This window comes from Microtus pennsylvanicus, chromosome 4, assembly GCF_037038515.1.
Source record: "Microtus pennsylvanicus isolate mMicPen1 chromosome 4, mMicPen1.hap1, whole genome shotgun sequence".
Lineage (NCBI taxonomy): Eukaryota > Metazoa > Chordata > Mammalia > Rodentia > Cricetidae > Microtus > Microtus pennsylvanicus.
In genome coordinates, this window is record NC_134582.1 from 35,254,169 (window position 1) to 35,272,579 (window position 18,411).

General features: G+C 37.6%; 1 pseudogene; it reads right to left on the minus strand.

Annotated features, from left to right (window-relative positions):
* Positions 1 to 3,373: 3,373 nt before the first annotated feature.
* Positions 3,374 to 18,411, minus strand: part of LOC142848969 (prefoldin subunit 5 pseudogene) — a 60,042-nt pseudogene continuing 45,004 nt past the window's right edge.

The following is an 18,411-nucleotide window of genomic DNA, read 5'->3' on the forward strand; positions in this document are numbered from 1 at the left end:
ACAGCCAGGAAATAAACAAGTGGCCTTCCTATTACATGTCACTTTGTGAGTGTTTTGAATCCCTCTTCTCCAGGAGGAAGAGTGGGCTTATTGGTCCAATTTTCTGCACCTTCACTGAAGGGTCTTTTGGATGTATGTATACTTGTCTTCTGTTTATTCTTAGCACCAGCATAACTACAGTTTCTGCTGCTAATATATCATAGTATTTTGCAACATAGTTAGTTGCCCAGTATGTGATCAGGAGTTAGTTTACCCATTATTTCTGAGGATCCTTTCTTTCAATACTATCTACCTTTCTCAATAATAGGAATAGAAAATGAAATAATATTTTTAGAATATGTGTCTATACAGAAACAGCTTAATGTAAAACCATACTTCTAGGTCACTACTGCCTTTTCTCTGGCAGGTTGTGCTGGCAGACATCCAAAACATCTTAGGACAAAGTTATTATAATAGCTAAGCAGGATATCTCAGTCACCAAGACCCAGAATATTTCTTAACTAACATTTAAATGCTTAATATATTTTGAAAGAGCCAAGACCATTCCAGGCTGTGGCCTACTTTTTCCTACCTTAGGATATTCGCCCCCTCTTCTGCTTAGTGGCAGTCAGGGACAGGGTTTCTTGCTTCTAGTAATGGCATGCCACTATAAGTCTCTGATAAATCATCCTAAGTATGTCGTAGATCTGTTTGCTTCTTCCTTTGCTCATTTGACACCTTCTTTGACTCATGCTCAGTGTGAAACAAAGATGCCATCATTTCTATCACCCTTAACATGATATTACCCTGCTCCTTTGAATTTACTATGATGCAACAGCAATTTCACAGCCAGGCTGACATCCCTTGTTCTTACACTCAGATCCCTGCAAGAAGCATATCTGTTGTTCTTGTCTCTCTTGCTCTGAATCTCCTCACAACCTCCTGCTTTTTTCTCCATGTTTTTTTTTACTTTACTTAATTCTTCACAATACTTTTGCATATCTTCCTACAAAAGGAGACCTATTTAGTACATTTCCTTCCTTTTAGTATTTTCATTGGTTCCCCAATGCCTAGACTGTTAAGCTTTTTATTCCCTAACGTGCATGATGAATCTCTAAGATGGGAGCCCACCTCTCAGATTTAGCAGTTTATTTGTTCACGAACATTTTATTAAATTGAATCTTCTTATGAATGATGTCAGAGGTATGCAAAGGTGGTACTGTCCAGCATTCATGTCTCAACCTTTTAGAGCACATACTCAAGATCTGTTGGGAGCTCCTACCCTAAGTGTTAGATTCATGCTCAGGTTTAAATAACTTCTTTCCACAAAGTTCCTCTTTGGCAGATTTTATTACTGACTTCAAAAACATTTCTTGCCACTATTTTCCTACACTTCCATCCAATTTCTTCAACTACAGTGACCAAATGATTCCTTAAGAAAAAGCCTAGATATATTTTGAGCTGTTTGGACCTTGCATCTTCTCAGTAATTTAAGTAGTTTGGAAGTTTAAGAGGAAAAACTGAACTCTGTCTGTGGCTCTCAAAACATTGCTAAGGGAGACTCTGTCTCTACTTTTGAAAATAAACACCATATGGACAGGCATACTCATGTTTCATTTCTTGTAACTTCCTTTTTGGTATATATAGAGATGGTATGATTGTGTATATGAATTTTTACTACAGCATATGCTACATGTGCCATGGAATCCCCCTGCTCTCTCCAGCCCTCAAGCACTGTCATGCCTCTAAACTCATAACACAATATTATGCTAACAAGGTCATGCCTTTACATTCTGTGCTGAAATAAATGGGACTGTGTTCCCAAGTGATATTTAAGGTCCTTAAATTCTCTAAAAGCCAATGTCTGTGTGAAAACGCAAAGCAGAGAGAGAGATTTGTGGTGTTTCATCTAGAACACACTTAGTCATTATTCACAGATGATCCCTGAACCATTGCCTGCTCCTATCTCAGGCTGATTTCAGTGAAAGGAAAGCTGTTTTGCGTCACATTCACATCTCTGGGAAGAGCACCCAGGTACTGACATTCCAATTGTTTTATGAATGTGCCAAAGAAATGGCAGGATGCCAATGACGGCATCCACATGGTTGTTTGAAACAACACCCCAGATATAAAAAGAAAGCAAAATCCCTCACAGATTGCAATGTGTACAATTTTGGCCGTTTTGCACATCCTCTGCAGCTGTGCATTCATGATGCTATATTTAAGCAAAAATCTTTGTAAGAATTTGTCGAGAGGAGATGGAAGTTTGGCCGCCATTTTAGCGATCTGGCTGTAGTGGTTGCCAAGAGTGTCTTCTTCCAGACTGAGCTATGCCTGTCTGGGAATGAGCTAAAAGCAGGATGGCGATGGACCTGGAAATTAAACTTTTCATAGATGGTAGCACTCCTTCAAAAAATTTCAAGAAACGATTGTTCTCTTTAGGAAAGAGATTACTGTATTTGTCTGATGCTTTTAGCTAAAAAGGGCTTACCAACTGGAAATTGTAATCAGTTAGGAAAGAGAAAGACATTAGAAATACTGTGTTCAGATTTGACACATCTTATACCTACTATCATCTTCACACTGAAGAAAGAGGAAAAAAAGAGTAACACACAGGCAGGAAGAAATTCACTATGGGAAACAGGAGACTAGTGCCTCATCATCAGAGGCCCCACTGATTTTATATTGTCGAGAGAAATACTTTAGAGCAATCCTGTCCAATAAAGATAGAAAATAAGATATCCTGTGGATTTATTCACTGCTGAACGAAGAAATGTGAAACTTGACACTTGGAAGAGATAAAAATCTTTGGGATTTTTGGAAATGCCTTGTTTTGGAAAGCACAGAAACAGCCCATTTGAAAAAACAACTGCTTAGAATCCAGGGAGTTGTCTCAAGTAGGAAAAGAGAAATTGCCCAAGCTAACATCATGGCTTCCTGCAGGAAGATGCTGTGCCTACTGTACCAAGGCTTAGAGATCCTTCAATGCTGACACTGAAGAGTACCATAATCTCCTCCCAGAATCCTTTGAAGCAGAAGCTATATTTCTCTACATCTTATTGGCCTATTACATATTAAAACATTTGCATATTTTTCAAGATAGAGATGATCATGAAATGAATTGAGGATATCAATGAATTTTAAAATTACATCCAAACTAATTTCCCCTGATTCTCCTCCAATTCATAATCATTATTGTCAGTAAATTGATCGCACCACCTTCTTAAAATTCTAGCTTGGAATTTGAAGGGCTGCTTTTTCCCTGACATTTTTTTTTTTTTTTGCTCAGCTAGCACATTTATTAACATTAAACACAAGACCTTTTTCCCCAGACACCAGTAGGCCACTGCCCACAGTCTCAGGCCCCTCACTGCTTGATTCCTGCAACACATCCTCATGCCTTGGCAACCTTCTGAGTCGCTCCCGGGGCTGTCAGCTGCTGGTACTTCTGGCTCATCATTTCCATGACTGCTTGTTTTATGGCATGCTTCTCCTGTAGGGCTGGCTGGTTTTTCTCCATCTGCTTGGTAAGAAAGTCTATCTTCCTTTTGAAGAAGTCCTTGGCATCTTTAGCTGTCTTCACATAGTAGCCAGTTCCCACATCTAGGAGCGCATGCTCCATATCACGGAGCTTCCCAGGGACACACATGGAACTCATCAGTGGGATCAGTAATTCTTTTCCCTTGTTGCTCTTGTTCAGCACATTCAGACAATTATTGTCTTCCACATACTTGGTCTGCACCACCTTGACCTGAGCAATAGATGTGGGCAAAAGCTCCAAGGTAAAGATTTTTTGGAATAACTGGTGTTAATCTTTGCCATGGTTACACTTCTTTACAAAGCTTTCTCTCATATATTTTTTATAAATAAACTTTTATGGTTTTAGATATAAAGAAAAGTGAACAACAGAGGGCCTATAATTATGATATGAGCACACATACCCACATGCCTTATAGTTAATATTATAATGAATAATGAAATGTCAGAGTTAATAAGGCAATTGTTATATTCATAATTAATGTTATATTAGCTTAGATTTTTGTATTTGTACAAATTTCCCGTTTCTATCTAGACCTCTCATTCAAGGATCATTTGAATTTAGTCATACTGTGTTTATAACTTCCTCTAGGCTGTCCTAATCTCTCAAACCAGCTATTCGTAGTATATCCTTAAGCTTAGCTTTTTTCTTGTTTTTTTTTTAATTGTTTGTCTGGTTTTTTGTTTGTTTGTTTGTTATCTTTCTTATAGTTAGAGTGGGTTTCTGCCCATTGAAATGGTCACAGAGATAAATGCCCATTCATTCCCACTCTATCTGGTCAAGGGTACGTAATATCACGGGTACTTTTCTAACATTAACTTTGATCACCAAGCTGAAGCCACATTAATCAGATACCCTCTCTCTCTTATGCTACTGTTTGTTCCACTTTTCCCTTTCCCTCATTTCAGTCTATACTTTTGAGAAGGAAAGCACAGTAGTGCAAACTTCCTGGATGGGAAGTGTGTTCCATCTCCTTGATGATGTGTAGTTTAATACAGCATCTATATAACTTATTTGGAATTCCTTTCCATGTGAAATTTGCCTGTTTTTCCTCATAGACCAGGCTGGTCTTGAACTCATAGAGAACGGCCTGCCTCTGCCTCCCAAGTACTGCAACTAAAGACATCCACCATCACTGCCCAGCTTAGAATTAGTTTTAATTGAAAGTAAAGTTATTTAAAAAGTCAGAGAATTCCAGTGTGAAATAAATGATTTAACAACAAAAATAAACTATGTTGTTAATATATTAAATGACAATGTTGAAGCATATTGGGAGAATCTTAACTTACGTACTTTGAAAATTAATGGAGGGCTTTAATACCAAACAAAAGTAGGAACATTTAAGCACTATACTGTGATAGTTAAAAATACTTCCTATGAATGTAAGGGTTAAAGCTTTAGAAAATGATTTGTCTTAATTAAACAATTAGGAAGGATAGTGGTGGGAAGTGAGTGTCTCACTATTAAAGTGAGGGACTCAAGACATAATGAAAGGTTTGAGTGTTGGGGCTGGAGATTACAGTGTAATTATAGTTAGCTTAGTGTCGACAGAAATAGGTGTATTTACAACCATGAAAAGGCACATCTATGTACATTCGTTGTGTCTACACACACTGTGTCTGGAGAAGCCCTGTTAAAATGACCCCTCAGTCAGCACACGCATCACCCAGACATTCCTAAATAAAAATATCTAAGTCAACACATTCATCACCCAGATATCGTTTCCTAAAGAAAATCTCTAAGACTTCTGGGGGCAATGGTGAGTTATCAATTTGGGGAATGACTGTACCTGATGAATACAAAATCCTTTTAGTAGCCAAAATAGAGAATTGTTCAATCAAAACTACGATGTGAAGATATAGAGAACAGACAGAGGCCATGAGCGCAAAATGACAAGGTTCAAATTATGGCTCCAGTTCTTACATATCACCCTGAATCAATTGCTCAGTCTATCTGTAGTTACTTTTCATATTTTGATAGATCATATTTTCAATATTCCATCAAAATATTGGAAAATGGTATGGGATCAGAAATATTAATCTGTAATCCCAGGCACATGTGACACATTAAAAATCTTTGAAATGTCATTAAAAGTTTATTTGCTTTTATACACTAAGCAATATTAGCTGTTTTCACTTTCTAAATGAAAAGTTATTTTTATCAATCCTAGAAACGACATTTTCAAAGTGCATGGAATTGATGATAGAAATCCCAAATCTATTTACTAAAATTTATTTATGCATACAAATTTTCATTTTCAAATATTTACAGTTTATGTTAATATACATTTAGATAAATGCTAAAGCAGTTGTTATGGGTCTCTTTGATTTTTACAAATGTTTGAATTTTATATTTGATTTTAATATGGCTATTTATTCTAAATGTAGCACTATAATTTTGGACTGTGATTATCTGGTGTCACAGCTGACCAATTCTATTATTCCTGTGAAAAATTCTGTTAGAATGTTTGCTTGATGTTGGATGGGAAAGAAGTAACAGAAAGTTGACTGCAATTTAAAGCTACAAACAGTTGTGCTGGATTTGAATGAACTCAGATTTTTCTAGACATCTCGAGAATGTAAAATAGTCATTCATGTCACTGAAAAAGGACACCAAGCAGTGGCTGGTGATAGAAGAAGCCAGAGAATGAGGGACACTTATCTTGTGAACACCACTGCACATTCCAAAATGCTCACCGCATTTTTTAAGATAGAAGACATATTTCAAAACTTACATGAAGTATTGAACAAATGAGGTTGGAAAGTATTCTTTACTTTGCCCATCCCAATTCACATGGCCAGTCCAAAAGCCTCATTTTTAGAAACTTTCTGGTTGAACAGAGGCAGTGGTTGATTTTTAAATTTATTTTTACAGTTTCATGAATTTCTATGACCTTTTTTATTCATTTTAAATCCCCATCCCCCTCCCTCATCACCTCCTTTCTGTAAAACTGACTCCCTTTTCTTGTCTGTTTTTATATGTGCATCACAGTGTCACCACTGTGGATATATGTATTAGTATATTTAGTCAAGATCTTAAGCTAATACCAGTTGCTTTCTACACTTTAATATAGCATCATTTATTTTTCCTAATATAAAAAATACTTCGATATTCTTGTTGATTGTTTTATTTTGAGACAGTGTCTCTCTGCATAGCCTTGGATGACCTGGATCTCACTGTGTAGGTCAGGCAGACCTCAAACTCACAGATACCTATTGCTGAGATTAAAGTTGTGTGCCGCAACTTGTGGCCCAATACTTGACCCCTTCAATTCAACTGAGGTGAACTGTCACTTTGCTGTATAGCTTCTTGGCAATGGAGGACAAAATCATTGATTTAAATGTGAGGTATTTGAGAAGATGAATAGCAGACATGAATCCGATCCAGACTGAAGACAAGTGTATCAGTTACTTATATTGCTGTTACACCTACTGAAACAACCTAAGGGACAACCTCAAAGGGGTTTATTATAGTAGCAGTCTCGGGGACTGCAGACTGCCATAGCAGAGAAGCACCTGGGACAGCTCTGGCCATACCATGGTGAGCCACGTAGCAGAACGGAGGGCCAGCACTAACTTTTTCGTCCTCTCACCAAGTTTTCAAATTCTAGACAAGGTCACAGCTACTGTGCTCAGGCTGGATCGCTTCCCTTCAGTGTTCTCTGGAAACATTCTCCCCAACCCAGAGTCTAGGAATAAAGTGTTCTATTCTTACTTTGTTCATACATATGTAGACCTGTAGCTCAAGGTTCCAAGTTTAAAGTGGGAATGTTCCCTTAGCTCAGTACTTGTGTCATATGTGTCTCTGAGCAGAGAGAGAAAACAAACATAATAAATGTGTACCATCTTCTCCAGGACTCTAATGATACTTTTTATCAACTTGAAATGTGAGTAAAGGTAAAAAAAAAAAAAAGAGTTGCGGGATGTTCATATTTGTAGCTTCTCTTGAGACTAAAATTAAGGATAAGAGTAGTCTATACATCCAGGGGCACTCACCTGTGCCTCCATCCTGCCTAGCAAAGCACCTGCTGGGCCCATTTCAGTGGCCTAGCATCACTTATGTGGTGTTTTATGAGAATAGGTCACCCTGATGTTGTAAGGTTGATCAATGCCTGTTTCTCTTAGCAACCTGAGTTTCTATAAAGCATTGCCCAAAGCATAGTAAAGCACACATTTAAAACTGGCCCTGCATTTCACAAAGCATAGGAAAATTCAGACATTGGAGGCAAAGAAATGAAAGTATGAGATTTCAAAACATTTATTTTCAAGGACAGTTGATCTGTGCACCAAGTAGAAAAATGTTGAAAATTAACGAATGTGTCAATAAAACAAAATTCCTAGCTAGGGTCCTGCGAAGAGATACCATGACCACAGAAACTCACATAAAGGAAAACATTTAATTAGGGCTGACTTAGAGTTTCAGAGGTTAGTCCATCATCTTTGTTGTGGGACCATGGCAGCAGGCATGAAGTGGTGCTGTAGAAGCAGCTGAGAGTTCTATGTCCATATCAGCAGGACAGGAAGTGAATGCTACTCCAGATCTGGCTTGAGCATTTTCCACCTCAAAACCCACCTCGCAGTGATGAACCTTCTCCAACAAAGTCTTACCTTCTAATAGTGCCGCTTCCTATGATACTATGGGGCTATTTTTATGCAAACCACCACACCAACACTATCTTATCTCAGATTTTCTCTCATATGATACAAATCTCCACTGGTTTGGGCATAACTATTATGTAGCTTCTCATCTTATTTTGTGTTCTGTTGAATGTTTACATTTGTGCTACAAGATTTCCTTGTTAGCAGGCTTAGCCAGCTGTATTGGATTATACTTGTAATCCCAGCACATGGGAGGCTGAGGAGGAAGAATTACTGTGAGTTTGAAGCCAGCCTGAGCTTCATAGTGATTCCAAGGCCAGCCAGAGCTAAATCACAAGACCCTGTCTCATATTAAAAAAAATGATAAAAAAAACCCCAGGAAATATACTGTTTTGTAGCAATTTTAATGAGAAAATTTTACTGATGTTATGCACAATTTTTGTAATAAAGAATTGGAATATTATAAAATATTTGAAATGCATCAAACATTTTACAAAATTATTACTCATACATATTTTATATTGTCTTCATTTTCTGTGTTTGTTATTACATTTGGATTTGTCATGAGAAATTCAAGACACAAAAGTCAGGAGGCAAAAAAAATAATGTTGTTAATAAAAAATGTTTCGTGAGTTGGATAGATGGCTGACGCACAGTACTTTCTACACAAGCATGAAGATCAGAGTGTGACTGTAACACCCCTTCAAAACCAGGCATGGTCCACCTGTGTCTGTATCTGTAGCATTGAGCAGAGCCAGAAGCAGGAGAATGTCTAGGACTTGATAGATGCCAACCTAAGCCTAAAACCATAAGTTCCGGTTTGGTGCCAGTCCGTGCCTCAAAGGACTAAGTTGGAGAGTGACAGAGGATATCCGCCTCTTGCCTCTTCATGTGCACACAGATACATACAGACACACAGACATATGCATCCAACACAGAGATACTCACATGTACATTCACCACACACACACACACACATACACACACACATGCATACACCGTACACACATTTGCATACCACACGCATGCACAAGTTGTTTAAGAAGCAGAGTAACTCATCCTCTTCTATTTTATTTTACTATTTTTTTTAACAGAAAACTAAAGCTCCTCAAGAAGACTTAAGAGATTATATTTCCCAGAGATACCTCAGAGGTCAAGTGAAAGAAAGGAAGACAAATTGTTCTCAGACCACTTTTGTGTAGTCATGATATTGCAGGTGATATGCATGGTCACAGGAGGCAAGCTTTTTTTTAGTTTGTCACCTTATAATTTAGAGTTCATGAACAGTTCTTCTCATACTGGCTTGCCCTGAGTTCTACCAAAATTTCTGGCTTAAATATCTTTTAAGAAATTGGTGAACTGGTAAATCTAGCATCTACTGAGAACTATAAAGTTGTAGGTAAGAACTGTGCATAGGTGTGTTGAATAATTTTTTTTTCTCTTCAAATATTTCTCTTTAGGACTGTTAATTCCCCCTTGATTCTTTTTTATCTATCTTTCAGGTGAATTAATAATAATTTAAATACAATAATATTTATCATTTAAATATATAGTGCAGTAGGATTTAATAACTAGGTAGTCATGTACCTTCTCTCGCAATGGTAATTTAGGGTGTTTTTACAGCCCCTACAGAGTTGCCTTTCGTTCTTTGTCAACACCCCTACATCCACCTTCACCCAACCAGTTCATCTATTTGCAGTGGGACAGTACAGCCTTGCTTTTGCAGAATGCCATGCGAAGAGCATCTTGGAGGCTTTTGACTGTTTTGTTTTTTCCCCTCAGCCTATGCTGTGAAGATTTGAATATTGTACTGCAGGTAACATCTGTTCCTTTTTCTTTCTTAGTACCTTCTCATGGATGGGTATATAATGTAACTGTGTGGCCATTTGCTCCCTAGCAGGAATTTGGGAGATTTCAAGTTGAGAATGCAGAAATTACAGCTGGTATAAGACTGAAAGTCTGTTTCTCAGAGTTATCTATGTTTTGACTTCTTTTAGACACATCTAGATTTTTCTGTCTTTGCTTTTATAAATTTATTTATTTATTAACGATTTCTGTCTCTTCCCCGCCACCGCCTCCCATTTCTCTCCCCCTCCCCCAATCAAGTCCCCCTCCCTCGTCAGCCCAAAGAGCAATCAGGGTTCCCTACCCTGTGGGAAGACAAAGGAACCCCCACCTCCATCCAGGTCCAGTAATGTGAACATCCAAACTGTAGAGAAGCTAAATAAGGAGAACCCAAAGAAAAACATATAGGCATCCTCCTGAATATTAACCTTCATCAGGCGATGAAAGGAGACAGAGATAGAGACCCACATTGGAGCACCGGACAGAAATCTCAAGGTCCAAATCAGGAGCAGAAGGAGAGAGAGCACGAGCAAGGAACTCAGGACCACGAGGGGTGCACCCACACACTGAGACAATGGGGATGTTCTATCGGGAACTCACCAAGGCCAGCTGGCCTGGGTCTGAAAAAGCCTGGGATAAAACCGGACTCGCTGAACATAGTGGACAATGAGGACTACTGAGAACTCAAGAACAATGGCAATGGGTTTGTGATCCTACTAGACACATCTAGATTTAAAGATGTAGGATTTTACAAGAAAGTCTTTATGTAAATTGTAAGAAACTGCCAACAAGATTGCCAAGATTAGTTCTAGCATTTTGGGTGTTCCTCTTGTAAGTATTGAGTTTTGGTGCTAGCAATTCTTACATGTATTTGTTTATATTTTCCTGTACATTTTAATGGCGTTTTCTTAAATATTTTCATGTGATTTTTTTTGCAATGGCAAATAGTTTTTGAAGTTATTATTCAGATACTCTGTCAATCATCATTGACTGTTGTCATGGCTTTTATTTAAAGCCCTAAACTGATGTAATTTTACATATAGTATCCCAGTTTGTATAAGATTCTTTTATTACTAGTATAGTTCAAAGTGCAAATGTTTTTATTCACAATGATATTGTTTACCACAGTGCTTTGTAGTTTTTATATGATACTTTAATGTTCAGATAGATTTTTTCTGTGTTGATATCATCAGTATAATAGGTTAATTTTCATAACTTGAAATAGTTTTATGTCTTCAGAAAAAGCCATGATAGATTATGGTGTATTGGTATTAGGAGACCTTACTCAGGGGCTACATATGTGGACATTTTGTTAAGAATTATTTTGTCTGTGTTAATATGTGATATTAATCTTGTTTTATTCTTGTCTGAATTGTTATCAGCACGATGCTTCTCTAACAAAGTGAGTTGTGAAATCTTTTTCTTTTTCTGTATCCTGGGAAAGATTTGTGAAATAAAACTGTTTCAAATTCAACACCAAAACAGCCCTTCCTAGAGTCTTTCCCTGTGGGAAAGTTAAGAAAAAGATTCAGTTACAATAACAGATAGAACTATGATCAAGTTACTGTTTCTTTTCCTTGATTAAGCTTGCATTTGTTAAGTTTTCCAAGTTGTTCAGTTGTTGTTACACACCATTTTCCAGAATATTCCAGACCTACTCCACTAATTTCTGTGGCCTGCCTTCTCATTTCTTGATCTTGCTATTTTGTGTCTTCTTTCCTTTGGTTTGGTTAACCTAGTTTAACATTAAAACCTTTTACTGGTCTTAGAAAGTTAGTTTTTGTTCACTGATTTGTCTTTTAGTTGTTTTATGTTTCATTGCTACATTTTATTTTATCTGTGTAACTTTTTGTTCATCTGGCTTTCACTGTTTACTGAAGAAGCTGGCATAGAAGCATGGACTTAGCTCAAAGACACAGACAACATGCATAATGTAGGGAGATGTTACCTCGAAAAAAATCATAAACAGATAACTAATCTCAATAACTAATGCTATATTTTCCTCTCTGAACAGATAATCTGCTGTAGTTCATGAACTCTGAAATATTTTATATCTATTTTATTCAAAATATTTATTAATTCATGAACTGTGAAGTATTTTTATATTTATTTTATGCAAAATATTTAATAATTGCCCCTTCTGCTTCTGAAGAAATTACTAATTTACTAGGATATTGTTTTCTGTACAAGTATTTTCAGATTTTCTACGTACTCTGGTTTCTGATTTAATTCTGTTCTACTAGAGAATACATCTCCGTTGGTTTGTGCTCTTTAAATTTGTTGAATTTGTGTCTTATTGACATGAAAAAAATATTTTAAAAAGATGTTTATGTCCACTGATAAGGTTATTTATATATGCTTTTTTAACACATTTTTAAAATTTTACAAACAGGAAATCTGTTTATAACCATGGATATATATATATATATACTTTTTTTTATTGATAAAAGGAGAATAAAGAAAAGCAAGAAAAAAAAACAAATTTCCACCTCCTCCCAGCCTCCCATTTCCCTCCCCCTCCTCCCATTCTTCTCCCCCTCCTCCCACCCCTCTCCCCTTCCCCCCACTTTTCTCCCCCTCCCTCTCCAATTCAAAGAGCAGTCAGGGTTCCCTGCCCTGTGGTAAGTCCTAGGTCCTCCCCCCTCCGTCCATATCTAGGAAGGTGAACATCCAAACTGGCTAGGCTCCCACCAAGCCAGCACATTGCGTTGGATCAAAACCGCGTGCGATTGTCCTTGGCGTCTCATCAGGCCTCATTGTTCGTCATGTTCAGAGAGTCCAGTTTTATCCCATGCTTTTTTTTGGTAACAGTCCAGCTGGCCTTGGTGAGCTCCCAGTAGATCAGCTCCATTGTCTCAGTGGGTGGGTGCACCCCTCGTGGTCCCGGCTTCTTTGCTCATGTTCTCCCTCCTTCTGCTCCTCCTTGGGACCTTGGGAGCTCTATCCAGTGTTCCAGTGTGGGTCTCTGTCTCTATCTCCATCCATGGCCAGATGAAAGTTCTAGGATGATATGCATGATATTCGTGAGTATTGCTCTAGGATAGGGTCATTTCAGGTTCCCTATCCTCAGCTGCCCAAGGAACTAACTGGGGGCCTCAGCTTGGGCACCTGGGATCCCCTCTAGGGTCAAGTCTCCTGCCCATCCTAAAGTGGGTCCTTTAACTAAGAAATGGGGTTCCGTGTTCCCCTATCCAACCTTCCTTTATCCCGATCCTCCTGTTTCCCCAAGTCCCCCCTCCTTTCCTTCTACCTTTTCTCTCCCCATCTCCCCTTACCCCCATCCCACCCCACCCCCAACATCCCACTTTTCTCCCCGGAAATTTTGTCTACTTCCCTTATCCAAGAGGATAACTATATGTTTTTCCTTGGGTTCACCTTCTTACTTAGCTTCTTTAGATTCGCCTATTGTAGACTCCGTGACCCCTATTTATGGCTAGAAACCAATTATGAGTGAGTACATCCCATGTTCATCTTTTTGGTTCTGGGATACCTCACTCAGAATAGTGTTTTCTATTTCCATCCATTTGCATGCAAAATTCGAGAAGTCATTGTTTTTAACTGCAGCGTAGTACTCTAATGTGTATATATTCCATACTTTCTTCATCCATTCTTCCATTGAAGGGCATCTAGGTTGTTTCCAGGTTCTGGCTATTACAAATAATACTGCTATGAACATAGTTGAACAAATGCTTTTGACATATGATAGAGCATCTCTTGGGTAAATTCCCAAGAGTGGTATTGCTGGGTCGAGGGGTAGGTTGATCCCGAATTTCCTGAGAAACCGAAACACTGACTTCCACAGTGGTTGCACAAGATTGCATTCCCACCAGCAATGGATGAGTGTACCCCTTCCTCCACAGCCTCTCCAGCAAAGGCTATCCTTGGTGTTTTTGACTTTAGCCATTCTGACAGGTGTAAGATGATATCTCAAAGTTGCTTTGATTTGCATTTCCCTGATTGCTAAGGAGATTGAGCACGACCTTAAGTGTCTTTTGGCCATTTGAACTTCTTCTGTTGAGAATTCTCTGTTCAGTTCAGTGCCCCATTTTTTAATTGGGTTAATTAGCCTTTTAAAGTCTAGTTTCTTGAGTTCTCTATATATTTTGGAGATCAGACCTTTGTCTGTTGTGGGGTTGGTGAAGATCTTCTCCCAGTCAGTCTATATATATTTTTGATCCGATCCAATTTTTTATTTTGTATCTTGAAGCCTTATTATGAATCATGATATGTGCTCAGAAATTCTTTCAGCCTGTGTAATATTCATCTTATTCCTGCAGTAGTATTGATTCATCTAATTTATATGTCTTCTGATATTGATATGCACACTCTAACATTGATTGGATTCTTGTTGGTTTTTCATATTGCCTTTTTCATTTGTTTAACCTACACATGCTCTATCTAAAGTCTTAGGCAACACATTAATGATGCTTTTGTTATTTCATAGACCAATTTTTAGTATTTATGATAACTTTTATTTAACTGAATTTGGTAATTTTTATATCTTGTTATATTTTTCATTGAGATCATCTGGGCTTGCAATTTTTATCTATATTCTCACTTCCTTGTAGGTAGATATTCTACTTACGAGTAGGACGATACATTTTTGGCTCCTGTCAAGACACAGACATAAAACTGCTCACGTGGTTTGATCAATACCATGTGATCAAGAGCAGGAAGTATGTCTCTGAGCTTTTGCTCCATATTAAGGATAAAGTTACAGGATAATCCTATGGAAAGGATGTATTTTTTTCCCTTTCCAGTTTCCATATCATCTCAGATATATCTATGTCTTTTTAAGATAAATCAAAATACTTCAGAGACTAATAATTTTATTAAGTAAAAGAAAAAGCTTATTGTATGTGAATATGTCTTACAATTTTCTTTGGAAACCAGGTGATACAATTTTCCTGTTAGAACCATAGACTTTGGGTTGGTAAATGGAAAGTTTCCTTGTGCCTCCTCTTGCCTGGAAGCTGCTCATGGAGACAGAAAACCAAAATGTTTGAGAAGGAGCTTCTCCTCTTCTTATGAATTTTCGATCCATCATGAAAAGAAAAATACCATATTTCAATTTATTATATTTCCAGTTTTCAATTGCTACCTCAGCTGGAGTATCTTCCTTGTGCATGAGTTTAAAATTCTGTGGCCCTGTTGATATATTCACAGCAGGAAGGCATAAAATAGAGGGAGAGTATTTTTCCAGGAGAGGCGTCCTCTAATAAAATTCAGTGACTATCCATAAGAGCTTAGTAATTTCCAGTCCAAGCTCAGCTGGAAGGAATCAGTGCATAGTACCTCCAATGATTTTTAATAAAAAACTAAGATGTAAGTTTGTTTTTCATTTTTTAACAGTAAAATTGTGATAAAGAAGACTTTACCTCTCCACTTCTATGGTAGTATATCAGTACAAATTAACTATTTTACTAACTTTTTTATAACAACTTGGGTTGTGAGTATTATACTAAATTCAAAATAAGGATCAGTTTTTGATGAGATGTGGCAGAGGGATATCTGCCAACCAAATGCCTCACTTCCTCATTTATAAAGTAGAGTTACTTCAGGGAATGCTAGCATGCAATCATAGTCTCCATTATTTACAAAGCTGAGGCAGGATTTGCTTTCACCAAGAAATTTGATGTCATCTTGGGCAATATACAGAGAATATAGCTTTAAAAATTACTTGTGATATGTAGATAAAGTGAGAAAGGGTAGCATAGACTCTGTTGTATGTGTGTAATCACACGCATCATGCTTATCCACATATGTGAATAAAGTTTGTTTGCTTGTTTTTGTTTGTTTGTTTTGAGGTAGGAAGAACAAGATCTCTTATGTCAGTGGTTCTTAATCCTCCCAATGCTTTGAACTTTTAATAGAGTTCCTTGCACTGTGGTGACTTCCAACCATGATGTTACTTTATTATGTCATAACTGAAATCTTTCTACTGTTATGAGTCATAATGTAAGTACCTGATAAGCAGAATATCTTATATATGCCCCCCAAAAGGGTCATGATCCACAAATTGAGAACTCTTGTTTTAAATGGAAGTTAATTTTTCATTTGTTCTTTCGGTTTTTTTCATATCCAGATTGATATACCCCCCTCTCTGTGGGCCTGGAGAGATGCTCAGTATGCATATTGATTCTGATCAGTCATGCAAGGCAGTCCACATCTGCCTGTAACTCCGGTTTCAGGGAATATGATGCCTTCTGCTACCCAACATGGGCATGGCATACAGATGGTGAGCATATAGGCACACACACACACACACACACACACACACACACACACACACACAAATTAATTTTGTTTTCGTTAAAGTCATCCTTTTGGTACTCTTCAACTGATAAACTCTAAGATGGAAGAAAGACCCTTTCCCCCTCATTGTGATATTGACAATACCAAATATGGACAGTCGTTTGAGTAAGAATTGAACTTCTCTTATGTGGAGTCTGTACATACATGAAGACACCTTAATTCCCCTTGACTCATCTGGTGTCAATAGAGTGAGTCACTGGTAACTAAAAAATAGCAGAGGGACATCTTCAGACTGTTCCATGAACATTAAGTGTAGAACTGGAAAGAACTTAGTAGACTAATAATAGTGAGACAGCACAGCTTTTCATGACTGCCAAACATACTATTTCTATTAAGTTTTTATACTTTGTCTTTTCGTTTCATTTTTCTAGATTTTATCATATCTTATAAAACACATTGTATAATAAATTAGTAATTTTAACAGAACTCATTTATTTTTATTTATTTTTGCACTCAAAAAAGTAGTTCTAAAATACAGGTAGTTAACATGACATGACTAATAAAAGTTTCCTATGATGTCTTCCAGAAACATTGTACTCTTTCTGTTGGACTCCAAAGCATCTGCTTCCAGCTAAGTTAACTGATCTGGAATCCTCTCACTGAGTTCAGCAGGTTCACCATGTTCAAAGCACAGGATGGATTCTTTGAGACAACTTAGTTTCACCTATACGTCCTTGTACAGGGATTTTGCATATGTATGTGTGTTTGTCTGTCTGTGGATGGGTATGCATGTGGGCGTGGTGCATAAGCACTTGTGTGCAGTGTATGTGGCAGCTCAGAGTTGACACTGAGTGTCTTCCTCAGTCACTCTCCACTCCACTCAGTTATTGAGCCAGGATATCTAGAAGATTCTACAGCTCGCAGATTTTACTAGCTTGCCTGAGTTGTGGGAAGTTCTTTCTATCTCCTGCGTTCTGAGGTTACAGCTAGCTGACATAACCTGCTTTTACATGGGTTCTGAAGATCACTCTTATAGGACAAATGTTATAACCACTGAGCCATCTCCCCAGCCTACTAGGAAATACTTCAACTTTTGGTAAAATGTTATTTCTAAAATCTGCTTAGATTTTTATTCTTAATTTCATTATTTGTTACTATTATTTTATTTCCTAATAGTTCACTGGTTTTTGTTGATCATAATAAAAATATCTTTCATGCTTACCTCTTCTTGAATTGTCTTTATCTAGCTATTTTCCCTGTTAGATGAGTATTGCTCATTGTCTATGAAGTTCTCTGCATGTTTGCCTGTGGAAACAAATGGAATAGCTGTTGTAGATGTCATGACACGGGGTATACATATCATGCTGGTCACAGAGGTGTGTCCTATTCATGTATTTTCTCAGAGAAATAGTGCAGGAGGGCTGGCTCCAACGGTGTGATGGCATGGGCAGTAAAATATTGTCTCCTATTTAAATTATAAATATATTGTCATTTAAGCATACAGGAATACAGGATGATTTGAATAATGAACATTATTTGAAAATGAATATGGCATTTATATTGTCATCCTTTTTTGGAGTTTGTTAGTTTATTTGAAGTACTGAGTAGCTATTCGGAACACTTCCTCAGAACCCCAGATGAATGCAATAGAATTGTCTCAGTGGGTAAGGTTGGTTGTGATTAAGCCTGATGCTCTTAGTTCAGTCTCTCAGAGACTCATATTACTGCTGCAAGTTTTTCTCTTATTTCTGTATTTGGACTGTGGCCTATGCACAACATACATTCTGCATACTGCAAATACATGTTCCTTTTATTGGTTGATGAAAAAAGCTGCTTTGGCCTATGGCAAGACAGAATATACCCAGGTGAGAAATTCAAGCAGAGATACAGGGGGAAAGAAGGTGGAGTTTGGGAGCAGCCAGTGGTTGCCTTAGCAGCAAGCTGCCAGAGCATTACCAGTAAGCCATGGGGCACGTGGCAGTATGTAGATGATCCGAAATGGGTTAATATTTATGTAGAACTAGCCAGTAATAAACCTGAGTCATCATCTAAACAATTATAATTAATATTGTTTCTGAATGATCATTTCATAAGCAGCTGTGAGACAAGGCAAGATGAAGTAAAGCTTACAGGTACGTTGGCTCCCCATTAATAAAAGGAAACTTCCTCCACCAAATTGGCTTATAGGCAAGTCTA